The sequence below is a fragment of the Ixodes scapularis genome, unplaced genomic scaffold (genome assembly GCF_016920785.2).
Source record: "Ixodes scapularis isolate PalLabHiFi unplaced genomic scaffold, ASM1692078v2 PGA_scaffold3__209_contigs__length_174095766, whole genome shotgun sequence".
Taxonomy (NCBI): domain Eukaryota; kingdom Metazoa; phylum Arthropoda; class Arachnida; order Ixodida; family Ixodidae; genus Ixodes; species Ixodes scapularis.
In genome coordinates this window covers 133,389,997-133,399,361 of record NW_024609868.1, presented here as the reverse complement: position 1 = coordinate 133,399,361, position 9,365 = coordinate 133,389,997, and positions in this window count along the sequence as shown.

Sequence of the window (9,365 nt, the reverse complement as noted above, 5' to 3'; positions counted from 1 at the left end):
GGAATGGCGCAAATCGTATCCATGTCAGCTTTGCCGAAATCATTGGACGCGACTTAAGTAGTGTCCGCGAGCAGCGTCCTGCCTGCTATATCTCCATCTGCGAAGAGTGGCACCTACCTGGCTGAGGGGAGCGCTCGATTGTTGGTTGTGTGGATAAGCTCTTGCTTATCCAGGCAGACCCGTGGCTTGGCTCTAAGCGGTACAGTTTGCTGCAGCAAGGGGGCGACAGAAAAAAACGCCCTCACTGCCTGAATGTTATGATAGCGAGAGGTGACTAACCACTGAAGGAGAAATTTAGCCAGTGCTGTAAAAAATATGAAATGGGTTTTTTAACGTAAACCAAGGAGTAATAACTGCACGAGTGCAGACGCGCAGCCTTGCAGGTAACCCATCCTAAGTATAGGATAAATTTGATGGGCAGATTCCTATCCCCAGACTTGGGAGTGGGAATTTTCAAGATAAAATTGGCTTGCGAGACGTGTGTCATGCTTGATTTAGAAACGAGGCCGTACGGATAGTAGTATATTTAAATGACGACATGCAAGCGTAAGCGGAAAACTACTGACCTGCAGAGGAGGAAATAACTTCTTCTAAGGTCAGACTCACACCTCGATTACCGGGAATACACTTTTTAACATCACTTATATCTACTCGGTAGGTATATAGTTAGACTGTATTGAAAAATTATATTGTGAAGGATTTAAGACTCTAGCATTTCAGCTAGAGTGCGTCACGTTTAGCTGAAATGCCCCAGGCAATCCGAACCGCGGGCTATGCGTACAATTATTGTACAGTTTACTATGCAAGATTCCGAAATGGCTCCCAAGAAGATGATTATCCTGATGGTAATGCCGATAATAACAGTGGCGATAAGCGTGCAATTGTTCCCCTGCAAAACAGGCGGGCTAGAATTGGGTTTAAGCCCAAGCCGTCGCAATAGGCCCCTGGATGTCACGTTCAACTTCTTATATGGGCTGTCTGCCCGTTTTCCTCGCCTGGTGTCATCTAGAGTCACTGTAGGGGTTCCCAGAGTAACGCATTCCTTTACTATTTGTGTTTTGCCGACAACATACTCACTCTTGCCGATCATGTTTCGGCTTGGTGAGCATCATTCGGAGGTAGCAATCCCGTGACACAAGCACTGCTAGACTCACCTCCATCAGCGATACATGCGGCTCTAATCGCAGCCATTTTGGGTCGAGCAAGCAACTGCTCATCGAAAGCGCGTTTACGCGCCGTGCGCCGTCTTTTCCCCGAAGTTACCGACGTCAAAAGCAAGAATGTTGTGTACTCAGTGGCACAATCACTGCTTGTTGCGCTTTTGGGTGCAGTAGCAGGTCGGACGATGAAAAGAGACTCTTTCGTATCCCGTTTAGGAAAAACGCAACTGCAGGACAGAGGAAGAAGGCTTGCAGCAAGGCATGTAGTTGGGCTAGTTGGTAGTACACACTGATTTAGAGGGAACAGCGCAAAAAGGACGTAGGACGAGGTCCTACGTCCTTTTTGGACGTAGGACCTCGTCCTACCTCCTTTTTGCGCTGTTCCCTCCAAATCAGGAAGAAGGCTTGGCTGGACATAGTAAAACGGAAGGATTTCTAGCCCACCGCAACGAGCAAGCTTAGTGAGGTGAGTGCCAAATTCACCTAGTTCATTCCCCATATCGGGGAATCAACCAGCTCTTTTAACACGCTCCAACGCATGTTATTATTGCCTTCATACCCCCGTGGACGCGTGGACCCAAGATGGCGGCGGCATGGTTTCGTTTTCAGCGCCACACCGCGGTTCTAGAACGAACCTTCGTAGTTTCGTTACTCTGGCAACCCATACAGTGACTCTAGTGTCATCGGGTTTTCACGTCTTCCTTGTTAGTACAGTAAAGTCAACACTTCAACGAGTGAGAGGGGGTTTAGATGTTGTGGGCCGTTGTTTTGCGAGCAGCTCCCAATAAAAAATAAACATGCACAAAACTACAATAATGCCGATTATCTCCTCAGTAACCGACATGGGGTCAAAGCTGTCTCGCGGCTCCTCCTTCCATAAGGAGGTGCTTTGCCATACCCCTACCGCTCCACTATGTCGGCGCTGCCCTCCAACACGATTGCGACCAGCCCCACACTAGCTTGCGTCGCATGTTTCTTCCTGCATATAACGCAAGTGCGTCACAGCTATGTAAAGATAGTCATAAAGTCAGCCTCCACTTCACCAAAGAGTTCTTTCCATTTATGCTCACTTCACACCGTTAATTTACGAAAGCCCACCACTGCCGTCACTAGTCCGCCGGCTGTGCCTGCGTAACCACCGGCTCCTTTTTCCCAATTTCCCACATATATCTCTTATGTATACCACACTCTCCACGTATACCACACCAATACCACGCCTGACACTGAACGCACTCTCCTCACTCGAACCAGAAAAAACCTTGCAATCACCGCCATCCAAGATGCGCCATATAGCCACAGAGTTAAACTCTCCCCCTCTCATCTCTTCAGTAAAAAAATCGGCTCACAGCGTCTATGTAACAAATACCTACTGCCCCCCGAAGCAGTCGGTGCAGTTCTTTGAATCGACGGCGCGCCTCCGCCCCACACGACTTTTTCCGCACCTTATTGCAAGCGACTTCAATGCGCCCCACACGGCATGGGGTTACAACAAAAACGCTCTCAAGGGTAACAAACTCTTAGCCATAATAAAGAGGCAACACCTCTATCTCCTTAATGATCCCGACTCAACTACCCGCCACGGAAATTCAGTGGAACGGGACACTACTCCCGATCTCACCCTACTAAAAGGTCCGACGAAGGCCACGTGAACCACCACGCACGACACGCTCATTAGTGATCACACCCTCATCAAGATCAACCTTCACGCAGCCAGCCAACTACAAACGATCCAAGCGCCCCCAATCGCTCACTGACTGGAGGAAATTTCGTGAGGACACCGACCCGCATGATTCCTCGCATTCGCCGACTACCACATGTGGATGCGACATATCCATCATCGCACTCAGCTTCACTCTCAGAAATTACAACAACCAGACGATGCACCGGCGGCGGACGCTCTGCTTCTCCATCTGTGGGAAGCTCGTCATAGCCTCAATCGAAGGTGGAAGCGCAACAACTGCAACCCCCGCCTACGCAAACGCATCTCTCTCCTCAACGACGAAATAGCCACTTACTCGAACTCTCTTACGGAAGAGCACTGGTACAGCACCTGTGACAGACTTAGCAATAGCCTGAATCTTGCCTCAGCGTGGCGTCTCGTCCGCAGTCTAGTTAATCCATCTCAGTCCAAGGCGGCCGCACGCGCTTCCCTACACAAACTCCTCGATAAATATACAGCACCCGATCAGCTTGTTCAGGCTCTCCATGACAAGTACATCACCACTCCCATGCAGCTCGCGTACAACGACTATACCGGGCGCAAACCTGACGACCACTCCTTGTCGGAGGACATCACACTCGCCGAACTCAAACAGGCAGTAGCAGAAACCCGAGTCAACACGGCTCCGGGACCCGACAGAATTACACCGCAGCAGCTGCGCAACCTCACAGATCAGGATTAAGAGCACCTACTCGCACTCATGAATGAGTCCTGGTGCACTGGCTTACTCCCAAACCAGTGGAAGACGGCCATGATCACCTTCATCCCCAAACCGGGCAAGCCACATGATATTGAAAACCTTCGTCCCATATCGCTTACCTCATGTGCGGGAAAACTTATGGAGAGAGTTATCCTTCGCCGACTCCACACTCACTTAGACAATACAAAACACCTTCCACACTCCCGCATTGGCTACCGGAAACACGTCTCGACAAAGGACGCGCTGCTCCAACTCTAGGAAGAAGTATTCTCATCTCCCAGCACAGCCCAATTGAAGGCAATTCTCGCAATCGACCTCCACAAGGCTTTCGATAACGTCCATTCCGACAGTGTGCTAGAAGAGCTCCAGGCAACCAATTGCGGCACCAGGCTCTACAATTATGTCCGATGCTTCCTACGCGGACGCACATAATCCCTCAGTTTAGGTGGAATCACAACCACTACCCTCGACCATCCCCAACGCGGCATTCCACAAGGCTCAGTACTCTCCCTACTCTTTTCAATCTCGCCATGTGCCATATACATCGAGCGCTAGCTCCGATACCAGACATACATTACACTATATACGCCGACGATATCACCCTCTGTATAAATCGAGGCTCAGTAGGACACATACAGGACACACTACAACATGCACTCAACAGAATCCAACAAGCCGCCAACCACATAGGCCTACAATGTACTCCTACTAAATCGGAACTCCTTCTAGTTCACAATCCCCGTTGAGAACCGCCACAGATTCACCTTGAACAAAACTGTATCCCTATCCCACAGCCTAACAGCATCCGCCTTTTAGGACTCCATGTCCAGCGTGATGGCGGCGGCTCAACCACGGTTAATCATCTCCTCAAACAAGGCGAACAGGTTCTGAACCTGCTCCGCCGCATCTCCACTTCTCCTCGCGGACTTAAGGAAAGGAATATGGTGAGGCTCTGTGACGCCTTACTGATATCCCGCCTCCGCTACCGCCTCCCGTACACTAAACTCACTCAAAAACAAAAAAAATTAAACTGGATGCTCTGATTCGTAAAGGCATCAAGCTCGCCATGGGCCTACCCATCACCACTAGCACCCACCGCCTCCTCGATATGGGCTATCACAATACCGTAGATGAGCTCGTTGCTATTCACAAACGCGGTCAGGAAATCCGACTCATTCTCACCCCCCGAAGAAGATACATACTCACTCAACTGGGCCATAATGTCCCATCCTGACTTCCTCCGAAAGAAGCAGCTCTCCCCACCACTACCCGTTCACATCTTATCATAGCAACACTCCCTCGACACATGCACCCAATGCTGAATTTAGCATGACGCGCTAAACGTATTGCCTTTTTTCACACATTACACCGCCCGCACTCCTCATCGCACATACCTCTACACAGATGCCAGTACGACTGATACTCGCATGGCCATAGCGGTCACAGATCATCATTTCTGTACAATACACACAGCCGTTCTTCCTCCCATGGAGCCATGCTCGGCCGAACTACACGCCATTGCAGCGGCTATTACATATACCTCCTCAGGCTCTTTCACTTCGGCTATTCCCATCATGTTCACCGACTCTATGGCCGCCTGCCGGCGACTCATATACAACTCGCCTCCACTTGCCATCGCAAAACAATTAGAACGCGACCTACTATCACCCGTTGAGGTTGCTTGGATCCCAGGTCATGGGGACATGCCGGGCAACGAGAAAGCACACCTGCTCACCCGCGAAAGGCTTCACCGGGCACCCGACATCCCCAGATCTGCCCAGACGTTTCCCGTGGCCTTACCTTCCCTCGAGTCATGTAGTCTTTCCCCAAAGTAACACTCTTCCCACCCCAGCCCGCATCCACCTTCTACGAGATCTACTTCCTGAGGATCCTATCCCCTGCATCCACTGTGGCGACCGCCCAAATACCCATCACATCTTATGGATCTGCCATCCCCCGCCTCCAACACTCCCTAACCCCACCTCCCTGTCCTTCCCCCCCAACCCCGAGTGACTGACTACGACCACCACATTATCGGACCAAATTTACCTGGCTGCGTACATCCAGTCCTCTCTGGAGTACGCCACCAGAGGGGGCCTGGACTGAGGCCCCCCGCTCATATTCTTTGAGCCTAATAAAGTTTCATCTCTCTCTCTCTCTCTCTCCCACGTTCACGCATCTGTTCCTCACTCTGTTCCCCTAAAGGTATCTTAACTACTTCTTCCACTTGTTCTCCACCCCCCTCCCCCCTCCCATGCTGATCCACAGCCTATGTCACTTTTATGCGCAGGTCGATTGGAGAAGGCAGCACTAGCGGGCACTTCTCGAATAATCGCCCTGGCACTGGGAGCGTCCAAGATTGAGAGGGGCAAACCAAGACATATCTAGAATAATCAAGCACCGTAAATATCCTCTTCCTCTATGAGACGTCACCAGTCTGACAGCGCCCATTCAGCCACTGCACCCAAGTCCGTTGCCAAGCGCCTTTCGATACGTTGATTGGACACGAGACCCAGTCAAATGATGACGTAGCTATCATTCCCAAGTGAAGTAAAGCCTTTGCTTTACTTCACTTTGATGACGCCGAAAATCTTGTACATATACTCCGATGTTTCTTGGTGGTGTTGGGCAAAACGGCATCGGTTCGTTTGGTAGAAACCTGTGCTGAGGTTGGAATAGGTTCATCCCCGGACGGCAGCTCAGTGTTACGTGATCGTTTCGCGTATCAAGAGTTGGCAGGAGTGAAAAAAACGCTGAAACTCCATTCGCCGGTATCAGTTATAATTTAGGAACTACGTAACGAGCTTGCTCTCCCAGCCCAAGCTTCGTCCTAGCGTTTATCGTAGAGGAGCGTCTCATCTTCTGTTTCAGCTTCATTTGTCAGTGGTGAAAGTAGGTGGTGCCCAAATCCGTCGTTTCGAAGGGGTGCACGGCGACGAGGAATGCGGCATCGTTTCGAAGGGCTGCACGGCAGTGAGGCGAGGGATATGCATGAATTCGAGCGCCACGCCATAGCTCAGAAACGAAGCTTGGAATTGTTGGTACCGCGGAAACCTATAATCCCTTCTCTTTGCAAAACCACCAGGCGCTGCTCCCATCTTTGACATCCCAGCGCACTTCCGGATCATAAAAATAATGAACACAGCCGACCTTAAGAATCCTGCTTGAGACGCCGAGGAAACATCTAACAATTAATTTTCCAGACGCACGTCAAAACAATGAAGAATTGCGAGATCTGTTAAAATTTTTGGAACAATTTTTTTAAACCATTCACTCGTCTCCAAGACGTCGAATATTAGAGCCGGAGGCCCTCGCTACATCTTCATCTTTGTTGTGCATGTAGCATTTATGATGCCACGTTACTTTTTTTCGAATGTAATTTTGCAATAAAATTTTGTTACAAAATATTCGTAACGTATCACTTTTGTTACTTGTTATATTTAAAAAAAATATCAACATAATGTAAAAACTGGAGTAATATGAGCAGTCAATTGAGCAGCATAAGGATAGCAAGTTACACCAAATAGAAAACATAATGAAGAGGAGAATAACCGAAAACACAGCTTTTTGAATGACCGGTCACTAGAATCATTAAAAAAACGTGCAAAACCTACAATTTTGCGAAAAATAAAAATTCAGAAGACAACGCCGACTAGGCGTTTCTTGTTGACCTCCTAGCGGAGGTAGATCGTGCTAGTGAGCATGCGCGCAGCTAGCGTTGTCTGCAGAATTCTTGGGATCATTTCCCGTTGCTTAAGCTAGCGGGATGGCGGGTGTGGTCGTAGCTTTCACTAACTTCTCAGCTTGCAGGTGAACAGAGTGCATGTACATTCATTTTCTTGAATAGAATATTTTGTTTTCACAAGGATTACCATAACACGGGCGTATGGGAAATACAAAGTAGTTTGTGCAAAACCTTGTTGAATACATCAAAATTGGTTCTATTGTTTTCTTGATAAGTGTAGGGAGAAAAGTAACGTGAAAGTAATTTGTAACGTGACGAGTAAAGTAATCCGTAACTTTTCAGCGAAAGTAATCAGTAACGGTAATCCTTTGTATTAGAAACTCCATATTTTTTAGGTGTAATCAATTACACATTTCAAGTAGCGAGGATAAGTCTGGACATAAGCAAGCTCGACAGGCTTGCAAAGACTGCTCAACCAGTAGTCAGGGACGCAAGCGGCGGTTCATGTTTGTAAAACAACAAAAAGGTCTATTCATGAACTCTAGGAAACATCGTCTTAACGAAGTTCCAGATGTCGATAGGGATATCTCAGCCATTCCTCGTAACAATGTTGCCAACTCCAGCCATTTAACTATCGCGGCACCCACCACAAGGAGACCATGAAAGAGGAGTGCACGAACATTTGGTACCAGAAGCACTCAGGCGTCTCGTCGCTCCACTGGCTTCATTTTCTGAGAAAAGGAATGTATCTCGAATTTGACAAATCGCCAACTCAATCAACTCAACGAAGAACTTTCGCGCTTCAGCTTTATTATGATGGTCGAGAAAGGTACGCGGAAAAATCTATTGCTTCTCCCATTGGCACAGCGCTTCGCGCCTTATGGGTCACTATTACCAAATACCCATGCAAGCCAATACTGCCAACTCTCGCGGAGCACGAGCGAAAAGTTATCGCAGCGCCCCTGACAAGCTCGGAGTTTCCGGTAGCAGACGAATTTCCACAACGCATTGGTTTTGAATATTTGCGCGCGAGGTGACCAAGGAAAAAAAATGTTACGGGTGTTCACTGCTATTAATGATAAAACATGGTTGAAACCTCATGAGTGAAGGACATTTTGTTCGCGTGAAAAATGTTAGCTTTCTGGGTGCAATTTTTCGGCTATCCTGATGAAAACAATCTGTCACAACTTATGTAAGCCATTCAAAACACGAATGTATCTTGGCGCTGTTTTTTGAAGAAGGCCAATGTACAAAAATAACAAATCATAGCTGCGTTTCAACTCTGCTGTTTTCATCAATCAATTCGTTTTTCTGTTGCCATCCGCATTTCTTTTTAATGTATTGCTAATAACCGTGTTCTCGAATAGGCGAGCTGGCTAATCTCGTTAAGATCGTCTCCATATAAAGAAGCAAAACGCAATTTCGAACCAGGTACGGTACTGCGATGCCAGTATGCTGGATAAGAAGTCAGTTGTGCACATTCAAATATGACGCTAATATTGAAGTTAATAAAAGCGGGTCAGAAACAAAAAAACAGGCTTCTAGCGCGTGCAAAAGAAAAAAAGAGGAGAGCGTCGTAGCGCGAATAAAGGTGATTTCGATGGCGTTATATACGGTGCAGAAATTCCGACTGCTAGTGCCGGGACGATGAACATCTGCGTTTTTTACAATAAAAGCCGGCACCCGTCGGGCCGTTTGCTACTCCTTCCATTTTTCAAAAATTGATTTTCTTTTTACGTCTGAGGCGATGCTGTGCTGGCGCGGTCTCACTTCCTCCTGCTCTTATGATGTTCTTTTTTTTTTGTCTGATTGTGGCGCTAGCGCGCATTTTGCTTTGAACCCCCTTGTTCGGCTAGTTCTTCTCTTTCCTTCGCTTCGGCGCTTACTACCGCCGTTTCGTCTGCTCGTGTGCTACGCTATGCTCGGACTTAGGGCCCTTTCTAACTTCGTTGATTTTGTTTTCTACCAGTGTCGTTTCCGATGTCCTTCTATTTTCGCCTGCGATTGCGTTTCTAATTGGGAGTATTAATAAATATTTTTTGATGATTATGAAATATATTAAAAATTGTAAGCTCGTTATACATTCCTATTTGGGAATTT